We start from the raw sequence: 24,585 nt of genomic DNA on the forward strand, positions 1-24,585 counted from the left end.
TCGTTGCGTGATTACCTGTGCTGCGAAATAAATTTCTAAACTCGTCGAATATATTTCAACGGTGCGTTCTTTTAAAACGGTGGGCGGTAAGAAGGTAAACAGATTGTTAAAATAAAACTTTCAGCACTTAGTTTTTAGGTGTGTCGGAGGTTTATTTTCGTGCAAACGTAGTCATAACACGATGGTATTTATAACAGGTGAGATAAAAAGCCCCCTTTTGTGGACGGATTCCACGCACTAAGCGAAACGTGTGTACCTTGACACATCAGCATGAAAAGGTAGATAGAGTCGAAGGTGTTATTATATTTATACGAAATGTGCTGACGAGACATGGCTTATCTCGGCACGAATAATCGAGGCAGCCTTGACGAATCACCATTATTTCACGCCACCCAACCGACCCGATTTAAACCCCCTTGAAACGAGCTGGAACGTACAGTTTCCAAATTTCTGAGCTCTTAAAAATCTCCAATTTTAAATTCGCCGTAAAATTCGCTTAAAAACCCTCACCTGTGGCCATTAAGCTCCTCTCGGTAATCTTTTAAAACGATCCCGTGATGCCTTAATCTAATAATGATCATCGTTAAAATTCGACGGTTATTGTTACGGCGTACATAATTACCGAAGAACCGAAATTAAGGAAAATTGATAATAAGCGAAGCTTAGGTGAGACGTAATGGCGATAATAAAGCTTCGTTGAGAGGAAGGAGAAAAAAGTCCGGAGTTTCAGCCATAATCAAGTTACACGGAAGGTGCGAAACGGTGGTGGACAGGAGTTCTTTGAGGTCAACGCGTGTCCGGAGCGAATTCCGGGGGAGACTTAATTAAAGAGTAGTTGCTATAGTTACTAATAGCTCACGGGAGTGACCTGGGACCAAACACCTACCAGAGTCAGAGGGTAAATACCGACTCATTACCGTCGCTCGACTCGACTTGACTCAAATTTTTATTTCCGCCAGTGGCGGAACACTTTACGCGCAAAGTTTTAATGCACGAGCGACGCGAGTGATTTAATTCCCATAGTCTATAATGCAATTTATTTCACCGTATCTAAAGGAAATTTTGCAAAATAAGTAGGTTTTTGGATCAAAATATGGTGATTTACGATGAAATAAGCCTTGGGAATGTTATTTTTTTACAGTTTTTTAATAGTGAGTCTTACTAGAGCAAAAAAAATGTATTTTATTATAAATAAATCCTAAATAACTTCTTATGTGAGTTTTATTTACAACTTTTGGTCCCAAAATTGGCGAGTTTTTGGTTTAGTATATCTAAGTTTTGATGTAATTAGCAAAAAAATTTAAGCACGAGTGAGACAGTCGCTAATGAATTAATTTTTCGAGTCTTATAACAAAACTTGATCGCTGTGTTAGAAAGATTTTTCGTAAAATGAGTGAGTTTTTAGCTCAAAATACGATAATTTCCGACGAAACTAAGCTTAAGACTGTTATTTTTTTAGAATTTATTATAGTGGGTCTTACTATAGCAAAAAAATGTATTAAAATATAAATAAATTTAAATAACGTCATATTTGAATTTTATTTACGATTTTTCGTCCCATTAGAGGACGTTTTTACGCGAAAACTCTTAATGCACGAGCGACGTAGGCGCGAGTGATTTAATTCCTATTGTCTACAACGCATTTTTTTCCGACATATTTTAAGGAAATTTCGCATAATAAGTGGGTTTTTGGCTCAAAATACGATGATTTACGATAAAATTAAGCCTTAGGAATGTTATTTTTTTACAGTATTTTTACTAGAGCAAAAAATGTATTTTATTATAAATAAATCTCTAAATTAGCAAAAAAATTTAAGCACGAGTGAGAAGGTCGCTAATGAATTAATTTTTCGAGTCTTATAATAAAACTTGATCGCTGTGTTAGAAAGATTTTTCGTAAAATGAGTGAGTTTTTAGCTCAAAATACGATAATTTCTGACGAAACTAAGCTTTAAGACTGTTATTTTTCTACAATCTTCTATAGTGGGTCTTACTATAGCAAAATAAAATGTATTATGATACAAATAAATTTAAATAACGTCATATTTAAGAGTTACTTACTATTTTTCGTCCCACTAGAGGTAGTCACGTTTTTACGCGAAAACTCTTAATGCACAAGCGACGCAGGCGCGAGTGATTTAATTCCTATAATCTATAACGCAATTTTTTCCGCTGTATTTCAAAAAAAATTTGCAAAATAAGTGAGTTTTTGGCTCAAAATATGCTAATTTCCGATGAAATTAAGTCTTCAGATTTTTTTAAATTTTTTTATAGTCTTATTAGAGCAAAAAATGGTATTTTCTTGTAAATAAATGTAAATAACTTCGTATTTTTCGTCCTATCTGAAGTATTTTGCAAAATTTGTGAGTTTTTAGCTTGTTATAATGTAAGTTTCTATGCAAGTAGCTAAAAAAATTACCGTAATTTTAGCGCCGTTTTTGGCGGATATTTCGCTCGTTTTAAAAGAAAAATCCATGATTTTATTTTGTTAACTTCGACATATCGAAGAAAACGAAGCGCCACTGCATTTTAATACTTCCGCCGACATATCAGCTCATTGCACCTTGTCGTAAATGGACCTCGCGACTCAATAACTTCTTTAAAATGGAAATTTCGCTACCGGCGGCGCCGCCGCCACAAAAACTCGACGCTAATTGGAATTATAGACACAGATGTGTGCTATTTCCAACACTTGATACGTCACAATGGTGCAAACTTTTCGAAACTTTGACCGATTCCAGCAGCTGATCATTATATGATTAATTAGAACAATGATGGTCGGAAATATAAATTTTTTGGATTTTTGCCAATGCGATGAAATTTTCCGCTTGATTAAGTGGATCGGTGCAAATTGTAAATCTTGAAGGCATTTTATTACTTTGTATTCTTGGAGGTGCATTAAGCTGCGAGTTATTGCACCATCTGGTACTCGATTGGGTCCAAATGTTTGGAAAAAGGATTTTGTCCCATCAACAATTTAAAGTTCAATTATGTGCGGGTTAGTATGTAATACGTCCAGATACATCTATCACGTGGAGTGACAGTGGACACGGGATCCCACAGTACATCAATCCAGGTCTCTGTAGAGACGGAGGCCAAAAGCTGGGCTATCCCGCGTCCATACATCCACCTAGAAACCGGTGAGATGCGTTGATTGCTTCTCTGACGTGTTCATTACGTCTAAGACGTTCCAATTCGGAGATAATTCAAACTTCCAACGCGCTGTTTGTCATGTGACGAGGAGGGAAATTTAACAAATGTAACAAACGAAATTGATTTTGCCGTATATGTGATGATATGATGTTTTAAAGCGAGAGATGAGCTAAAGGTAAGCACATAATAGATTATTATGGTAAGTTAGTCGTTTCTCTTTGAGCCTATCTTCCTGATAGAGCTTACGGGGGATCAAGTGGGTGGAGGAGAGAGAGGTTAATTGAAACCCATCCACCTCTATTATACTCCACCTGAACTATATAAAGCGCTGAAACTTATCCTCAACTAGCGAACGCGACACGAAGCCGCTCGAGACATGCCAAAGCCAGCAAAAATCACCAAAAGGACAAGATTTAAATCCATTGAAAATTGTTTTGGGCTTCATATTTCAATAGAGCGGACGAAAATACATACCTTCTATGAGTTTTATTAAAATTGAATTACATTTGGTTGAATTACTGCACAATTGCCACTTCAGTGAGAAAGTGTTGCCTAAAATAATCCGATTCTTGGGCCTTAATGTCAAAACACCGTTTCGAAAATTGTTTTGAGCCCCATATTGCAATAGAGCGGATCAAAATACACGAGATGTGTAAATTTTATTGAAATTAGATCACATTTAGTTGAATTACAGCAAATTGCCACTTGGTTTAGAAAGTGTTTTCTGAAATCAGTCAAATTTTGGGCCTTAGATTCGAAACGCGACTTCGAAAATGGGTTTGGGCCCCATATTTCAATAGAGCGGATCAAAATACACATTGTTCGTAAGTTTTATTAAAATTGAATTATATTTAGCCGAGTTATAATAAATCGCCACTTGGTTTAGAAAGTATTTCCTGAAATCAGCCAAATTTTGGCCTTTAGAGTCGAAATGCTGCTCCGAAAATTATTTTGGGCTCTATATTTCAATAGAGCGGATCAAAATACACAATCTGCATAAATTTTATTAAAATTGAATCAGTTTAGGCCGAACTACAGCACAATTGCCAGTCGAATAAGAAATTGTTTATTGGAATCAGCCAAATTTTGGGCCTTAGAGTTCAAACGCGACTTCGATAATGGTTTTGGGCCCCATATTTCAATAGAGCGGATTGAAATGCATAGTGTCCGTAAATTTTATTAAAATCGAATTATATTTAGCCGAGTTATAGTGAATTGCCACTTGAGTGTGAAGGTATTTCCTGAAATCAGCAAAATTTTGGGCCGTAGGGTCGAAACGCGTTTTCGAAAATTATTTTGGGCACCATATTTTGATAGAGTGGACCAAAGCACACGACATTTGTAAATTTTATTAAAATTGAGTTAATTTTCGTTGAATTACAGCACAATTGCCACTTGGGTTAGAAAGTGTATCCTGAAATCATCTGATTTTAGGGCCTTAACATCAAAACTCGAGTTCGAAAATTATTTTTGACTTCATATTTAAATAGAACGGATTGAAGGGCATAGTGTCCGTAAATTTTATTAAAATCGAATTATATTTAGCCGAGTTATAGTGAATTGCCACTTGAGTTTGAAGGTACTTCCTGAAATCAGCGAAATTTTGGGCCGTAGGGTCTAAACGCGTTTTCGAAAATTATTTTGGGCACCATATTTTGATAGAGCGGACCAAAGCACACGATATTTGTAAATTTTATTAAAATTGAGTTAATTTTCGCTGAATTACAGCACAATTGCCACTTGGGTTAGAAAGTGTATCCTGAAATCATCCGATTTTTGGGCCTTAACATCAAAACTCGAGTTAGAAAATTATTTTTGACTTCATATTCAAATAGAGGGGGTCAAAATACATATTGCTTGTAAATTTTATTAAAACTGAATTACATTTAACTGAATTATAGTAAATTGCCACTTGGTAGAGACAAGGTTTGCTGAAATCATCCGATTTTTGGTCCTTAAAGTCAAAATTCGCCTTGAAAAGTAGGTAATTGTGCACAATTTCGATCCTCAATACGCTCGAGCGTCGTTTTAATTTCCTCTCTCTAAAGTTTAATGTAAATTAAATAAAGAGACACTAACTCGAAGAAATAATGGCGGTAAGTTTATGATTTCGTAGTCTCCTGTTTATCATCCATCATCATTACAGCAATTTAGGTTATTACTATTAAGTCGCAGTTCTAGAACCCACCTAACTTCTTCTTGGTGGTGTGTCATTTGAACTTTTCATTGCAGCATTAATATCAATTTATTGCCTTTTCACCTGCAAAGTCTTAATTAGGATGAAATCCCTTAATTCCAACAATTACAGCAAGAATCTTAACTCATCCCTTCCAGCACAATCGGTCTAGATTACGCGGCATTATCCACCTTGTCTACCTCTGATAATTCGCGTTGTATTAACTTAATTCGTGGCTGTTCTCTACTTGTTCAAATTTCAAAAACACGTGCTCTCGCAGCACGCTTACATTAACTTAATTAGTCTGCAGTGTTGAGCTGCGTTTAAAAATTTACAACAGCCATTTCGGCGACGATCGTGACACTATTCTTAAATTAATTTTTACAAACGCACTAGCAACAAATCGGTAATAAAAAAACAACATAAAATAAGCACATTTATTGGTCCTTCGAGCCGGATAATTTAGATTCATCATTGACGATTGCTTTGTTTATAATTAGTCATTTTTGTGGCGATTTGCGTTAGTGTTTTTTCATTCCAAAAAAATTTGGGTCCCAGATTTAAATTGAGGGAATTAGAGCGTAACTGACACGATAGTTTTGATTTTTTTCTTTAAATTTGGATTTTTTGGACTCTAATACGCAAATTCAAAAAAACTTTTGGGTTCCATATTTCGAAAGAGGGACCCAAATTGCATAAGTGATGTAAATTTCATCAACATTAAATGATTTTTACAAGAATTACAGCACAATTTCCGCTCTTAACAAAAAGTGTTTTTAAAAGATCCGGTTTTTGGGCCTTGGCACCAAGACGTATTTGGTTCCAGATTTGAAAAGAGCGGATCAAATTACATAAGTGACGTTAATTTGTGTTTAAAGTGAAATACTTTTACTGGAATTAGAACGTAATCGCCACAATAGTCCTGATTTTTTCCTTAAATTTGGATTTTTTGGAATTAACTCTAAAACACAAATTCGAAAAAACTTTTGGGTTCTATATTTCGAAAGAGGGACCCAAATTGCATAAGTGACGTAAATTTTTATCAAAATTAAATGATTTTTACAAGAATTATAGCACAACTGCCGGACTAAACAAAAAGTGTTTTTAAAAAATTCGGTATTTGGGCCTTGGCACCAAGACGTGTTTTCTGAATAAAAAATTGGGTTCCAGATTTCAAAAGAGCGGATCAAATCACATAAGTGACGTAATTTTTTTTTAAATAGAAATACTTTTACTTTAATTAGATCGTAATCGTCATTATAGTCCTGATTTTTTTCAGAAAATTCGGATTTTTTTGGACTTAACTCTAAAACGCAAATTCGAAAAAAAAATTTGGGTTCCACATTTTGAAAGAGGGACTCAAATTGCATAAGTGACATAAATTTTATCACAATTAAATGATTTTTAAAAGAATTACAGCACAATTGCGGGTCTAAACCAAAAGTGTTTTTAAAAAATCCGGTTTTTGGTCCTTGGCACCAAGACGTATTTTTGGAAAAAAAATTAAGTTCCAAACTTGAAAAGAGTGGATCAATTTAATTAAGTGACAATGATTTTTTCAAAATCGAAATACTTTTACGGGAATTAGAGCGTCATCGTCACTATAGTCCTGATTTTTTCCTGAAAGTCGGATTTTTTTGGCTCTTTAAAAAACTTTTGGGTTCTATATTTCAAGGAGATGACCAAATTACGTATAAATTGCAACCGCAGCAAATTATCATTTCCACCTTGCTGGTTTTCCTTCCGTTTAAGCATTGCGTAAACGTGTTATCAGTTGGAAAGTGTCTTCTCAAAGGCATTGCAAGTCCGCCTCTGTCTCCGTCAGGAGTCGGTGTCCGATGTTGTTGATTACCGCCAAGGCTGTATCAATCAAGTGAAGTGGATAAGCTTGTTTAATGTTAGCAGACATAAATGGCAGACTGCTAGTTTTAATTTAACCTGCGAATGCTCGTTCAAGTGCCGCACCGAATATTTTTTTGCACTTTTTCTCCCTTGTGTATTAATTAAAAGCTTGTAGTTTTCCTCCTTGTCGTGTAAATTTTGCAAGTAGTCTTGCGGAACGCCGCACGTGGTCGCTCCTCCAACTTTAGCCCGAAAATTAGCTTACTTGTTACCTCGTCGCACCACTTACTAAATTAATCTATTAAATTAACGTAGTGTGTGTGGGGCACGACTGTTCCTGTCACCTCTACATTGCGAGAAACACCTCCATGGCCTCGCTTGCTTGCAATTATGCGACGAGATATAAAGGAGAGTGAAACGGGGATTGAAGAGGTTTGGTCTCAGAGGACCACACCAGCCATGAGAATATTATTTCTGACAGGTAATTTAAGGGATGGACGAGGTCACAAAATCGATGCCGACAAGCAAATCCAAAAAAAGTTATACAAGACTCTCAAATTCGCATTTTGACTTCTAAATAAAAAATAATACATTAAGAGACTGAAAACCAAAAAAATTAAAAACTAATAAATGAAAAAATTCAAAAAATAGTAAAATTAAAATTTTGTAGATCTAAATGACTGAAGGCGTGATACATTAAAAAACTGTAGAACTGCAAAGTAACCACTGATAAACGCTTCAATCGTCTTGCAATTTTTTATGCACTTGATAAACAAGTAGGAGGTGATTTTTATATTTTTATTGGTCAATCACTCATTCTGGCGACCAATGAGACACCAGCAGACCGGTTTAAGAGCCGGTCTTTCTCACAGAACGGGATTTCACCTTTTAGATGCGAATAAAATGGTCGACTCTACTTAGCTTTGGAATAATTTGTTTTTTTGATGAAAACACACTTTAATTTAATACTCAACAACTAAGATTTCTGGAAAATAGGACCTCTACACAACTAATTAAAATCTACACTATGGGTTTGGAAAAAATAATAATTACAATTAGTATTATAATTGAAATTAAGATTAATTAAAATTATAATTATAATAAATAAAGTTTGAAATATAGAGCCGAAAGTAACTTTTGTATTTGAATTTTGAGTCTAAGTCCTAAAAACTGGATTATTTTAAGCAAAAAAAATAAAGATTAAAGCCAATTGAAACCGCGTTTGAATAATTCGTTTGGTTGTTTTTGATCGTGCAAAGGCCAATTAGTGGTCAGAGTGTCCACTGTGAGCACCCAACTATGATTTCTTAATAATTCAAGCGGAATCAAATGTTGGGTATAAAGTGGCCGGCAATTAAGAGCGTCAAGGGACCGCTTATGCATAACAGGCCCCGAAAGCCTGCTGCATTATTTATCAAAGGCATTTTCCATCAAAATCCCGATTGTTGTAGGTGTCACAGTGGTGTGAAACTCCCCAAATCCCCGACCAAATTCCAAAGATAATTACAAACCAAGTGGACACTGTAATCACATTACGTCTGCTAAAAAAAAAAGAAAAATTAAGAAAATCTCGCTCGAGTCAATCAATATCGACATGTTTACCCTCGATAAACATAACAGATAGTACTAAGGGCCCGTTTTACGGTAAAATCGATCAATCAAAGTCGCAATAAATCAATCAGAAAACAGTGTCGATTCATCTGACGCTCATAAATTCAACGAGAGTCGTAATAGCCCAAATGACCAACCTTCCGGAATTCGATTTTAAATCGAGCTTGAATTTTTTTACTACATCAATCAAGAGAGAGTTTCACCTGCTTGAGCAAGGGAAAGCAACTTGCTTCATCTCATCGCGGTATATAATTTAATACAATTCCCCAACTTTGGAACTTGCGACCAACTTAAATTACTCAAACGGGACACGAGGATAAACCGGGGATGGAGGGCGGCTTTTACGTTTCATTTTTCTATTGCCGACTACTTTAAATTTTTTGCAACAAAGTGGTTTTTGTAAAATTCAGTTTCTGGATTTTGATTTGATAAAAGCGGATGTTAATTTTTCTTAAATCGAATTACTTTTACGGAATTTAGAGCGTAAGTGTCAGCATGATGAACTTAACTCTAAAACACAAATTCGAAAAAAACTTTAAGTTCCATATTTGGAAAGATGGGCCCATATCGCATAAGTGACGTAAATTTTATTAAAATTGAATGATTTTTACAAGAATTACAGCACAATTGCCGCTCCAAATAAAAAGTTTTTTTAAAAAATCTGGTTTTTGGACTTTAGCACCAAGACGTATTTTCCGAAAAAAAATTGGCTTCCAGATTTAAAAAGAGCGGATCAAATGACATAAGTGGCGTTAATTTGTTTTAAATCGAATTACTTTTATGGGAATTAGAGAGTAATCATCAATGTAGTCCTGATTTTTTCCTTAAATTCGAATTTTTTAGTCTTAACTGTAAAATTCAAATTCGACAAAACTTTTGGGTTCCATATTTCAAAAGAGGGGCTCGAATTGCATAAGTGACGTAAATTTTATTAAAATTGAATGATTTTTACAAGAATTACAGCACAATTGCCGCTCCAAATAATTTTTTTTTTTAAAATCCCGTTTTTGGACCTTAGCACCAAGACGTATTTTCCGAAAAAAAATTGGGTTCCAGATTTAAAAAGAGCGGATCAAATAACATAAGTGGCGTTAATTTGTTTTAGATCGAATTACTTTTACGGGAATTAGAGCGTAATCATCACTGTAGTCCAGATTTTTTCCTTAAATTCGAATTTTTTTGTTATAACTGCAAAATGCAAATTCGACTAAACTTTTGGGTTCCATATTTCAAAAGAGGGGCTCGAATTGCATAAGTGACGTAAATTTTATTAAAATTGAATGATTTTTACAAGAATAACAGCACAATTGCCGCTCCAAATAAAAAGTTTTTTTAAAAAATCTGGTTTTTGGACCTTAGCATCAAGACGTATTTTCCGAAAAAAATTTTGATTTCAGATTTTAAAAGAGCGGATGAAATGACATAAGTGGCGTTAATTTGTTTTAAATCGAATTACTTTTACGGGAAACAGAGCGTAATCATCACTGTAGTCCCGATTTTTTCCCTAAATTCGAATTTTTTGGTCTTAACTGCAAAATGCAAATTCGAAAAAACTTTGGGTTACATTTTACGAAAGAGGGGCCCAAATTGCATAAGTGACGTAAATTTTATCAAAATTAAATGATTTTTACAAGAATTGCAATTGACGTACTAAATAAAAAGTATTTTTGAAAAATCTGGTTTTTGGGCCTTGGCACCAAAAAGTATTTCCAAAAAAAGGCATCAGATTTGAAGAGAACAGCTCAACAATTTTCCAAAATCGAAATACTGTTACGAGATTTAGAACAAAATGTCATAACAAAAATTGGGGCCCATATTTGCTTACAAGGGACCAAAATAAATAGTGCCATTCAATGCAACTTCACTTAGCACTAAATCAGGTAGATTTAAGGCCTCAATTAGTAAAGTATCTTGGATCCAAATCAGATCATTGTCTGTGGTGATGAAATCCGGTGCCTCAAGTGCCTTTTTTGTTAGTCGTTTTAAAGTCGGTTATTTCCGGCGTCCCACTTGATTGAAACTTTGAAATCGTGTGATTCCCCCAATGGCAATCATCGGAACTTTCGCTCTCTCTTTGGAAACAATCGAATCGAAGAAGAGAGGCCAGTGTGTCCGTCCGGTGTGTCAAAGTATCCTCGACCCCTCCGACATAGGTGACACACCTCTGGCAACGTCGTCCGTTGCTATGGCGATCGTCGAGTAGGCGCCATCATAAACACTCATTGTTGTGATGCGGTACGGCCCTGTAAGTGGCTGCAGGACGTCGTCGTCATCGAGGGGTCGAAATTGGATTTGGTCGTCGTTGGAGGTGAGTCCGAAGGGAACAAGATAAAGGAACGGTAAATGAGAACGGTGTTACCGTCGTGATAGATTCGGGACGATCGAAGGGAAGAGAGAATTAACTGACTGGCCCCTCGGCTGAGGCCAGGTGACGACGAGTGAGATGTTTCAACAAGCTTTGGGAATTCGATCACGTGCACTCAAACAACAACACTACGAAAACGGTGATTAAATACCGAACGGTCGCTTCCGTGTCATTTTTATAAGAATTCCAAGAAAAATGCCACCAGATTCACTCACTTTTCTCAAGTGAGTTGGATTTTGTGGCTCCTGGCGACCCGTTCTAGCTCAACCGAAAAATATAAATAAGTCAATAATAATAAGTTAATAGTTTGAGGCACTCCTCGCTCGCTCGTTCGTGCTTTAAACACGACTTTTCTTTAGTTTTTGGCGTGTGAATTGTTGTGGGCTCGTTGTAATTCGCATCGTGTGGAACGTCACGTGAAATATTTATCTTGTGCTCATCTAGCTTTCAGTAAACAACGATTGTCTTAAAACCCACCTTTCATTGTAAGTAATCGCTTATCCCATTCGTCTGTCTCGACTGCCAACGACTTGTTATTACGAACGAGGGGGAAAAGAATTCCCTTGTTTGAAAAATGTCCGTCGTTGCACCTTTTCGTAGTTGGTAACGTCGCCGTCATCCGTCTGAAGGGCGCCACCAGTGAGCGTACCGAAGGGGGATAATGAAAAGTGGGCTTGAGCTTTTTAGACTTTGATGTATTCACAAATTCATACCGACTTCACGTCGATGAACTCGAAAAACTCATCTTTTCAAAACGTAATTTATCTTCGTTTCACGCTTGTTTTCAGTGTTTACGCCCGTGCGTCCGGAATAATTGCAGGTTACATCGGTATTCATTCTACCCTTCTTTACGAAACGAAAGTTTTTTACGCGAGCGATTGAGACGACGCTTTTAAATGAATTTGAACCAAATTGGGTCATTTCTTAACAACACAAGACAAATCGTACGTTGGATCAGAAAGTTTTTCATCGTAATGAGTTTATAGGCCTTAACACCAAACCGTAATCTCTAAAAAAAATTTGGCTCTCGGATTTCAAAAGAGGGACTCAAAGTACATTAGTGACGTTAATTTCATTAAAATTGAATCATTTTTACCAAAATTACAGCACAAATGCCAGCTTTTTAAGATTTTTTCTCTGAAATTTGGTTATTGGGCCTTAACACCAAAACGCAAAGTTCAATCGATTTTTCGGTTCCATATTTTAATAGAGCGGACCAAAATATATGGGTAACGGTAACTGTTTTAAAATTAAGGCACTATTTCTGAAGTTACAGCACAAATACCAGAATTTTTAAAAAGTTTCTTTGAAATCCGGTTTTTGGACCTTAACGCAAAAACGCGAAACTGGAGCAAATTACGGGTTTCATATTTGAATAAAGCAGACGAAAGTACATAAGTCACATTAATTTGATTAAAATTGAACTCGTTTTACCAAAGTTAGAGCGCAATTGCCAGTTTTATAAAAGTAAAACTCTCAAAACTGGTTTTTCGGACTTTGCACCGAAACGCGTATCTGAAGCGACTTTTGAGTTCCATATTTGTACAAAGCACACCAGATTACAAAAGTGACATTAATTGTATTACAGTTGAGTCACTTTTATCAAAAGTACAGCACAAATGCCAGGTTTTTAAGAATTTTCCTCCGATATTAGGTTTTTGGGCCTTACCGTGAAAACGCGAAACTGAAGCGATTTACGGGTTTAATATTTGAATAAAGCAGACGAAAATACACAAGTGACATTAATTTGATCAAAGTTGAATTCGTTTTATTAAAGTTAGAGCGCAATTGCCAGTTTTATAAGAATTTTTCCCCTGAAATCTGGTTTTAGGGTCTTAACTCAAAAACGTGACCTTGAAGCGATTTTTGGGTTTCATATTTGAATAGAGCAGACGAAAATACACAAGTGACATTAATTTGATCAAAGTTGAATTCGTTTTACTAAAGTTAGAGCGCAATTGCCAGTTTTATAAGAATTTTTCCCCTGAAATCTGGTTTTAGGGTCTTAACTCAAAAACGTGACCTTGAGGCGAGTTGTAGGTTCCATATTTCTATAAAGCGGAACAAAATACACAAGTGACTTTAATTTCATCAAAGTTTAATCACTCTTACAAAAATTATAGGACAAATGCCAGTATTTTCAAAAATTTTCTCTGAAATCCGCTTTTTGGGCCTTGGTGCCTAAATTCTCATTTGAAAATACTTTTTACTTGCATATTTTAATAAAACTGGCCAGTCTACATATTCTGTACAAGTTTCATCAAAATTGGATAATTTTTGAACAAATTAGAACAAAAACGACCTTTTTTATTTTTTTTTAAAGACTTTTTAACGAATAAATAAGTTTGCGACGTTTGTTTTGGTCACTTTCCGGCTTTTAAAGTGTAAATAGAGAATTTGCAAATATGATGTACGTCGTCGCCGGCTGTTCCACAGTATTTATCCTTTCGAATGGAATATTTCACTTATATTGTCCGACATTACCTTCCGATCTCGACGTAAACATGGTCGAAATGCTGTACTTCCAATCTAAACTATTTATGTCATGCTGGCAATATCCCATTCTTAAAATTGCATTTGAAATTTTCGATCAGATTGTCCATTTATTGACGAAACATCGCCGACGATAAATCAGCGTTTTTTTCCTCGTAATTTGAATGGAGAAAAGTTGAGATTAGGACGCAGGGCGTCTGGAAATATCCAGTCAGGTCCCAGACAAATAACTTTCAACAACTTTACCTCTCGACTGAAGAGATACAATCTGGCATGTTCAATAAAACAACCAATCTGAATATTTATGCAGATTACAACAATAAGTTCGAATCGTTTGACGTAAAGAATTGACTCGACTTCTTTAAGGGGAGAGAGATTTATTGTTTTTTTTTCTTCTAGTTCAAAATTCATATTCTGATTAATTGCGATGATAAAACAGGTGCACACGAGATTAGATCGGCGCCATTACAATGCTGCCAACTGAACGTTTTTACACACCTGAATAGAAACCAAAAGTGAATTATCACTTGGGACAATAATAACGAACTAATTTCGTGCCAGAAAAATTACAAGACGGATTTTTAACGCAGCTGGAACGCGGCCAACCCTCAACTCGATCAGACTCAAATCCGCTCAATTTGGCGGCCAAAATATATACTCCACGCGATTTCAATTGGACTCGAATCGGGGATTTCACTGGCTAATAGTCAATTATGATTTGATAGAGTAGTACCAATATGATCCAGTAAGGAGAAAGACTAGCACCAAACGAAAAAACCTATAACTTGATTGGAAACAAATCGGGCCAACTTGGTGGCCTTTAATTTTGCAACAGTTTTCGTGGATGTAGGGCGATTCCGGTGGAAAAATTTCTAAATTTTGCCTCCTAAGCGATTTCAATAGGGCTCAGATCGGGCGTTTTTCGTGGCCGTTTGCGCTGGGAGAGCCGCAATTTGGCTGTGTTATCAGTGCACGTGTAAATAACGGTGGAATGGTAGCCGGTGGGCGTGATAAGGTCCAGCAGCACCTCGGTGGAATTGTTTATCAGCGACCGGATCCATACGTAATGTGTTTATCTGCGATGGATGTTCCGTGTACGTAGCGGCCATGTTGCTGCAACACTTGACATGATTAATAGTTGTACTGGTGCTGCCATTAGCAGCCCTCGCGACCGCTACCTCAGGCGGAGTCTCACGAGTCCTTGTTCTAATTCACGGACGTAAACAACGATCGAAGAGGTGACGATTACGATTGTTAAAACGGAGAGTTTTATTGCCAAAGAGACGATTAATTACGGATTAGGAAGCGAGACACGGAAAAGTTGAGACTCAATCAACGATCGGTCGATGCAAAAACAGATTTATTGGGGCTGTTTGAGAAGAATTTTTACAAATGTGCTCCAATTTCCACTCCACTACTTCACCCAATTTCAATTTTAACATAATTCAAACAATGGACGAACGAAGTGATCTTCTTGGAAACTATTTCGGTGCTAAACCTTATAAACACCGTTTTTTGACTTGTTATTTTTTCATTTTTACTGGCAATTCTGTGATAACTTCAGTAAAAATCATTCGATTTTGATGAAATTTACACCAGTTGTGTATTACGATCTATTCTATCATAATTTGAATCCATAATTTTTTTAAATTAACGAATTTAGGTCCTAAGGCCAAAAAAACAAGGCTTGAGGGGTGAAATTTTCAAAAGACTGGCATTTGTGCGCTAATTTTGATAAAAGTCATTGAACTTTTACGAAAGTAACGTCACTTGTGTATTTTTGTCCGCTCTATGGAGTTATCGCACTCAAAAATCGTTTCAAGGTCGCGTTTTTGCGTCAAGTCCCTTAAACCGGTTTTTGGGGTAGAAATTTTAAGAAAGCTGGCAAATGAGCTGTAATATTGGTAAAAATGATTCAACTGTGATAAAATTAACGTCACATATGTATTTTGGTTCGCTTTATTGAAATATCGAACTCAAAAATGGCAACGGGTTTGTATTTTCGCGTTAAGTCCCAAAAACCAGATTTCAAGAAAACAATTCTTAAAAAATTGGCATATGTGCTATAATTTTGGTAAAAGTAAATCAATTTTCATGAAATAAACGTCACTTGTGTATTTTTGTCCGCTCTATTGAAATATTGAGCCAGAATTTATTTTGGAATTTTCGTTTTGACGCTAAAGTCCAAAAATCAACTTTCAAAAAACACTTTCTTTTGAAAGTGGCAATTGACCTATAATTCTTGTAAAAATAGTTCAATTTTGATCAAATTAACGTCACTCGGGTAGTTTGGTCCGCTCTATGGGAATATGGAACCCAAAAATCGTTTCAAGGTCGCATTTTTGCGTTAAGTCCCTAAAACCGGATTTCAGAGAAAAAACTTTAAGAAAGCTGGCAAATGTGCTGTAATTTTGGTAAAAATCATTCAACTGTGATAAAATTAACGTTACTTATGTAATTTGGTCCGCTTTATTGAAATATGGAACCCAAAAGTCGCTTCATGGCCGCGTTTTTGCGTTATGGCCTAAAAACCGAATTTGAAAGAAATATATTTTTTTAAACTGGCATTTGTGCTGTAACTTTGGTAAAAGTAACTCTACATTCATGAAATTAACGTCACTTGTGTAAATTGATCCGCTCTATTGAAATACGGAACCCAAAAATGGGTTTAACTTCGCTTTTTGGTGTTAAGGGCCAAAAACCTAACTGACAAGTGTATCTTTGGTATAAGTGATCCAATTTTGAAAAAATTAACGTTACGTGTGTTGTTTGGTCCGCTCTGTTAGAATATGGGGGCGAATTGTTTTAACAACCGTTCGTTTTAAAACTACGGGTCAAAAAAATGAGTGCTTTCGTTGTGATATTATGCAAATCCGCTGTAAACTCAGCTCAAATAAAATTTTAATAACAGAAGAACTCGTAGTCGCTTTTGTGTAACTAATTTGACATTTTGACGTGTACGAATGCATCGAAACAAATCGTGAAGAATAACGAACTCAGCTTCATTATTTTGAAGTAGGGACTTACCTTAATAACTCTTAAGTAAAAAGGCTTGCGTTTAATTTAAGATCAAAGCGTTGTGGAATGACCACCGAAATGCTTTTTTCTGCCGATTAATGACACACAAATAAGCAATAGGGAACACAAAGCAAAGTAGTAAATCCCATGGGACTTAATGCGATTAAAACGTCGTCGGATTTTATTTGTCCACGCTTTATGATTGAAAAGTCTGTTTTGTTCGAGTGGAAATTCATCTTTACTTGGGAAATCCATTAATAAAAATTCCAAGTTTTAAGTGCGGAGTTTCGGTCGCATGTAAACACGTGCCGTGAAACAACACAGCTTTGCATGAATGAAAGGAGCCAACGCTCAACGTAGGTAATTCACAATAGACACGCGCGGTTGACAACCCTGCACACATGGACGCCTTTTTGCAATAGATCAGGGGTGCGCACCCCTCGCCAGCTGACTTTAACACTCACCTGAAAATTTCAATCAACTACGTCGAGATAATGCAAGAACAAAGAAACCAAATCGCAAATTCAAACAGAATAAATCAACTACACCGAGCATTAGCCCCCTTCCTTCCTTCTTCATCGACAAATATTGAATTTCAGCATATTTTTTTCATGCACAGTTGTTCATGAAAGGAGCAGCTGATGCTGATTTACTAGTAACTACCTATGGGGGCACATGTGCCGCAAAACAAACAACTTTTTCATTGCTTTAATACCTGATCCCGGGAGAATATAGGGGCTGAGAAGCGGCTCTGCATGATTGTGTCGGAGCTCTCTCACCTCTATGCGAGGTTATCGGGAGAGCTTTAGATAAAAACGGGGATAACTTTGCCACGGCTCCCCAAAGATACCGATTTTCAACCGGGAAAATAAAACACAACTCACTATTAACACCAGATTTATTATTAAGTGATTCCTTCCTAAACCAAATTTCTCTCTACACTTTTTTGTACACCCTCAAATCCAATTTTAGGCTTCATATTTGGTAGAGTACTTTATTATATTTACTTGTTACACATGTTACTACAAACAAAACGGATTTAGAGCAATTGCAGCATGTAGAGTATTGTCATAACAAGTTTTTGGGCCTTAACTCCAAAACGCGGCTTTTATCAATTTTTGAGTTTCATATTTTAATAGAGCGGACAAAATTACATACGTGATGTTAATTTCATCAAAGTAGAATTACCTTTACCAAAGTTACAGCACAAATGCCAGTGTTCTAAGAAAAATTCCTAGCAAATCCGGTTATTAGCCCTTAACTCATAAACGCCACCTTGGAGCGATTTTTGAGTTCCATGGTCTAACAGAGCGGCCGAAAATACATAGATGGCGTAAATTTGGTCAAAATTGAGGCATTTTTAACGAAATTACGCCCAATTGCCAGTCTGATCATAAATTGCATATTTTCTGAAAACCGGTTTTTGGCCTTTAGCTTCAAAACCAAAATTCCAAAATAAATTCCCGCTTAATATCTCGATAGAGCGGATAAAATTGCACAACTGTGATAAGTTTGATCAACATTGAACTATTTTTAAAGAAGTTACAGCTAAATTGCCACTTTGCTCTGAAAGTGATTTCTCAAATTTGTTTTTTGGACCCTAACTTTAAAACACCAACTAGGATTTTTTTTTGGGTGCTGGATTTCTTTCGATAGGGCTGATCAAAATACATAGGTGTGCCAAATTTTATTAAAATTGAAATACTTTTACCAGAATTATCAGCCAAATGCCACTTTCGAGAAAACCTATTTCTTGAAAATTGGTTTTTGGTCCGCAGTTTGAAACCGAAAATTCCAAAATAAATTCTGGTTTAATATCTCGATAGAGCGGACAAAATTACACAATTATGATAAGTTTGATCAACATTGAACCATTTTTAAAGAATTAACAGCGAAATTGCCACTTTGATCTGAAAGTGAATTTTCAAATTCATTTTTTGGACCCTAACTTTAAAATACTAACTAGGAATTTTTTTTGGGTCCCGGATTTCGATAGAGCTGATCAAAATACGTAGATGTGTCAATTTTTATTAAAATTGAAATACTTTTACTAGAATTACCAGTCAAATGCTACTTTCTAGAAAACTTGTTTCTTGAAAATTGGTTTTTGGTCAGCAGTTTGAATCCGAAAATTCCAAAATAAATTCTGGTTTAATATCTCGATAGAGCGGACAAAATTACGCAAATGTGATAAGTTTGATCCACATTGGACCATTTTTAAAGAAGTTACAGCGAAATTGCCACTTTACTCGGAAAGTGATTTCTTAAATTCGTTTTTTGGACCCTCACTTTAAAACACCAACTAGGAATTTTTTTTGGGTGCCGGATTTCGATAGAGCTGATCAAAGTACATAGGTGTGGCAAATTTTATTAAAATTGAAATACTTTTACCAGAATTACTAGCCAAATGCCACTCTCGAGAAAACCTATTTTCTGGAAAATCGGTTTTTCGTTATCAGTTGCAAACCGAAAATTCTAAAATAAATTCTAGCTCAGTATCTCGATGGAGCGGAGAAAATTACACAACTGTGATAAGTTTGATCAAAATTAAACCATTTTTGAAGAAGTTACAGCGAAATTGCCACTTTGCTCTGAAAGTGATTTCTCAAATTTGTTTTTTGGACCCTAACTTTAAAACACCAACTAGGAATTTTTTTTGGGTGCTGGATTTCGATAGAGCTGATCAAAATACATAGTTGTGGCAAATTTTATTAAAATTGAAATACTTTTACTAGAATTACCAGCCAAATGCCACTTTCGAGAAAACCTATTTCTTGAAAATTGGTTTTTGGTTCGCAGTTTGAAACCGAAAATTCCAAAATAAATTCTGGTTTAATATCTCGATAGAGCGGACAAAATTACACAAATGTGATAAGTTTGATCAACATTGGACCATTTTTAAAGAAGTTACAGCGAAATTGCCACTTTACTCGGAAAGTGATTTCTTAAATTCGTTTTTTGGACCCTCACTTTAAAACACCAACTAGGAATTTTTTTTGGGTGCCGGATTTCGATAGAGCTGATCAAAATACATAGGTGTGGCAAATTGTATTAAAATTGAAATACTTTTACCAGAATTACTAGCCAAATGCCGCTCTCGAGAAAACCTATTTTCTGGAAAATCGGTTTTTCGTTATCAGTTGCAAACCGAAAATTCTAAAATAAATTCCAGCTCAGTATCTCGATGGAGCGGACAAAATTACACAACTGTGATAAGTTTGATCAAAATTAAACTATTTTTGAAGAAGTTACAGCGAAATTGCCACTTTGCTCTGAAAGTGATTTCTCAAATTCACTTTTTGGGCCCTAACTTTTAAACACAAATTTGGAAAAAAATTTGGCTTGCAGATATCAATAGAGCGGACCAAAATGCATAAGTGTGGTAAATTTGGTCAAAATTGGAGTTGTTTTACGTAAATTAGAGCCCAATTGCCAGTCTAATCAGGAACAGCACGATGTGTTGCGTTGTGCCGAAGCAAATAATAGGAATGTTGTCGATGCATACGTGCCCGCCCTCGTTCAGAAGTTGGTTAAATTTTTAATTCTCGATTTCTCCGAAGTGTTTTTATTGTATAATGCTTGGGATATTTATAGAGTGAGAAAGATTTCAGCAGCTAAGTGCGAGGAGTTGTGCGAGGCGATGATCCCTCGCCACGAATACAGATGTTGCATTCAACATTCATAATATAGCGCATGGGTTGCTTTATGTTGCGGTGAGGAAAAGCAATCCGATGAATCGTCGCAATATTCCGCCAGGAATTGGATTGGAAAGATTCAGAGAGGAGATAGAGCCAGCCCGTCAGGTGTGCTAACTTTTGTCATACATTTCAATTAAAAAAATTCGAAGAAAGGGTATGACAGTATCTGCAGAGTCAGGCGTCTGTCCTCTTCTCCCGGACAGGTGCAATCAGGAAGTTCCTTGGGGAGACACGTCACGAAGGGAAAGCAGACGAATGGAAAAGGGACCGCAATTTTAAATCAATACTCGAGGCATTCCAATCTTGTTCGCCTCACTTAGCGTGTGTCACCACAGCCGAATCTCGACCGCAAAAATTCATAATTCCGCTCCCTCGTCATTCAAAACACACAAAGACGACACACAAATCTCCTCACTCATTATTCCAGGTTGAAACAACAGTATCGCAAGAGATCTAGTTGGCACGGATGTATTGTTCTAGTCGCGGCTCTTAGCCCAAGACTTTATAGTGGATTGCATCTTATAAATGTTTCAAATCCGAGGACCTACAGACTTGTCGTGGGTTTACTTCCGTTTTCGCAAACTCTGCACATCCTTTCTCTATACCAACACTTGAGCCAATTTACCGACAACTTAACACATAGCCTTCTTGACACTTCTTGCATCACAAATCAACCGAATGCCAACAGGAAGTAAAGCCAAACACGCGAAAATATCCTAACTAACGAGATAAGCGAGCTATGGCCACGTGGAGCACCTGACCTGAACCCCATTGAATTTACCTAGACCATAATTATGCCCGAATTTGCATAAAACTTGCACAGTTTATGTATTTTGTTTTTTTTATAATAAAAAGTTAAATCTATTTTTGAGAATTCTTTTTGGCCCTAAAACCCCAAATACCACTATGACCTCTTACTAAAAATCCTAGTTTCCCTAAACATTTTTCAATTTGGTTGAAAATTACAATATTTGTGTAGTATGAGCCGTTCTTTTTAAATATGAAGTCCAAAATTTTCTACATTTACGAATTTTGACGCTAAGGTTCAAAAACCGGCTTTTAGAAAATATGCATTCTCTGATTATACTAACAATTGGGCGTAGTTTTAGTAAAAGAAGTCCAATTTTGATTAAATGTACCACACTTATGTTTTTTGGTCCGCTCTATTGAAATGTGTCACCCATTTTTTTTTTCAAATTTGCGTTTAGAGGTTAAGGCCAAAAAAAAATAATTTAGAAATCATTTTCTGAGCAAAGTGGCAATTGCTCTGTAACTTCTCTAAAAATGGTTCAATTCTGATCAAACTCATCGTAGTTGTGTAATTTTATCCGCTCTATCGAGATAAGGAGTCAGAATTTATTTCAGAATTTTCGTTTTGAAACTAAGATCCAAAAACCGATTTTTACGAAACAGTTTTTCTGGAGAGTGGCATTTGGTTGGTAATTCTGGTAATAGTAATTCAATGTTGATAAAATTTGCCACACTTATGTATTTTGATCCGCTTTATCGAAATCCGGGACCCAAAAAATTCTCCTAGTTGGTGTTTTGATGTTAGGGTCTAAAAAATGAATTTGAGAAATCACTTTCCGAGTAAAGTGGCAATTTCGCTGTAATTTCTGTATAAGTGGTTCAATTTTGATCAAACTTATCATAGTTGTGTAATTTTGTCCGCTCGATCGAGATATAGAGCCAGAATTTATTTCAGAATTTTCGTTTTGAAACTAAGGTCCAAAAACCGATTTTCAAGAAACAGTTTCTTTTGAGACTGGCATTTGGCTTATAATTTTCGTAAAAATGATTCAATTTTAATAAAATTAACAACTCTTATGAATTCTGCATTGCTCTATCGAAATATGGAACCCAAAAAATTTTTTAGTGTGCCTTTTGGACCTAAGGGACAAAAATTAGATTCTTCTAAAAGCAAGTAAATCTCGATAATTTGTGTCTTTTTATTAATTATGAGTACAGGGTATGACCCGATTTGGCCCCTGTTGAATTTCCTTGGTAAAAGTGCGTCGAATTGTTTTAAATCTTGAACTAAGAGTCCCTTGTGTGGATTTTGGCGATTTTCGTTGGTAATTATCTTCGATTAACTCTGTTGTAGTCCAATTTTCGTTGTAATTCGGTGTGGGGCCCAAGTCACCGGTCCGAAGTTTATTTAGTCTGAAAGCGTGTTTTTGCTGAAAGCAATTCTCTATGTGAATTACCTGGAAATTAAGCGTGAACAGCTCGCGGCGAAAGTCTCTAGTATAGAGGAGCAACAGGAAACCTGCAGCACAAGCACTCATTACCGCCTCCTCCTTTTCGGAGGGTTGTTCGGGGGATTTTGCTGACGATGGCTTTTACCGGGCACTACTGAAATTACTAAATATCGAGACATTTAACTCGGGCCCTTTTCATTTCAACTTTCTGTCTTTCTCTCCTCTGCTGATTCAATTAAACGAGTTCAGTGGGAGAGAGGGTTTTTTTTTCAGTGAGAAAAGTCGAATTCGGTGTTTACATATTACAAAGTGGCGGTAACAAATTAGTTACGTCGGTATTAATCGTCTCGGCTGTTAACTTACTACGACGTTTCCTCCTATTCTTAATCTTGGGGACCGTTCCTCTAAGACATTAAACGCCAAATGAGAAACATTTAATGTACTTACAGACAATTTGGAATTACTAAGTAAATAAGCGACTAAAGGTACTCTATATTAATTAGCAAACTTCCTTCCCTTACGCGACCGAGACCCCAACGGTGACACTAATTATTGCCAAACTTTATCGAGGGGACCTACAATTCTTTCACACAATCACGAGCTACACAAAATTCAATTGACAAAGTTACAAAAATTACACGAAACGCGACAAAGAAACCGATTTATATTTACGATTACGATAATCACACCGATTCGAATACATTTTTGGGCTTGATATTTCAATAAAGTGGACCAAAATACACAAAGGGCTTGAATTTAATCAAAATTGATGTCGTTTTACGAGAATTATAGGTCAAATCTACTCTCCCCAGAAAGTGTTTTTTGAAAATCGGTTTTTGGGCTATTTCTTTGAAACGAAAATTTCAAAATAAATTCCGGCTCAATATTTCGACAGAGCGGATCAAAATATATATCAGTGATAAATTTCGCCGAAATTTAATCATTTTTACCGAAATTACAGCGAAATTGCCACTTTGCTCGGAAAATGATTCCTTAAAATTATTTTTGGACCCTAATTTTAAAATAAAAATTTGGATTAAAAAATGGGATTCAGATTTTAATAGAGCGGGCCAAAATACATAAGTATATAATATTTTATCAAAATTGAAGTACGTTTATAGGAATTACAGGCCAAATGCCACTCTCGTGAAAAACTGTTTTCTTGAAATCCGGTTTTTGGGCCTTAACGCTAAAACGAGAAATCGAAGCGATTTTTAAATTTCATATTTCAATAGAGCGGACGCAAATATATAAGTGGCGTTAATTTGATCAAAATTGAATTATTTTTAGCAGAGTTACAGGACAATTGCCACTTTTTTAAGAATTTTTTTTCTGAAATGCGGTTTTTGGGCCTTAAGACCAAAACGCCTATTTGACGCGATTTTTTAGTTCCATATTTCAATAGAGCGGCTAAAAGTACCCATGTGGCGTTAATTTTATCCAAGTTGGAATACTTTTAGCGAAGTTACAGCACAAATGCTAGTTTTTAAAGAATTTTTCCTCCAAAACCGGTTTTTGGGCCTTTGCGTCAAAACGCGAACTTGTAGCGATTTGCGGGTTCCATATTTCAACAGAGTGGATCAAAATACATAAGCAACGTTAATTTAATCAAAGTTGAGGTAGTTTTACCAAAGTTACAGCACAATTGCCAGTTTTTTAGAAACTTTTCCCCCAAAACAGTTTTTTGGGACTTAACACCAAAACGCGATCTTAAATCGATTTTTGTGTTCCATATTTCTATAGAGGGGACAAAAATGCATAAGTGACGTTAATTTCATCACAATTGATCTAATTTTACGAAAGTTACGGCACAATTGCCAGTTTTTTAGGAATTTTTCCTGCAAAACCGGTTTTAGGACCTTAACGTCGAAACGCGAACTTGTAGCGATTTCTGGTTTCTATATTTCAACAGAGCGGATCAAAATACACAAGTTACGTAAATTTGATCAAAATTGGAGGCCAAATTTTGTGGTAAACCAAGGCAAGTCAAGTGGATTCAGATCGGGTCGTTCGATGGCCCTTTTCTGA

The 24,585-nt window shown here is 35.9% G+C and overlaps 1 protein-coding gene across 4 annotated transcripts in view; it reads left to right on the top strand.

Moving 5' to 3' along the window:
• Window positions 1-24,585, top strand: part of LOC100141776 (zinc finger protein 1) — a 193,074-nt gene that overhangs the window by 9,849 nt on the left and 158,640 nt on the right. The gene's annotated exons all lie outside the window — the stretch shown is intronic.

This window comes from Tribolium castaneum, chromosome 7, assembly GCF_031307605.1.
Source record: "Tribolium castaneum strain GA2 chromosome 7, icTriCast1.1, whole genome shotgun sequence".
NCBI lineage: Eukaryota > Metazoa > Arthropoda > Insecta > Coleoptera > Tenebrionidae > Tribolium > Tribolium castaneum.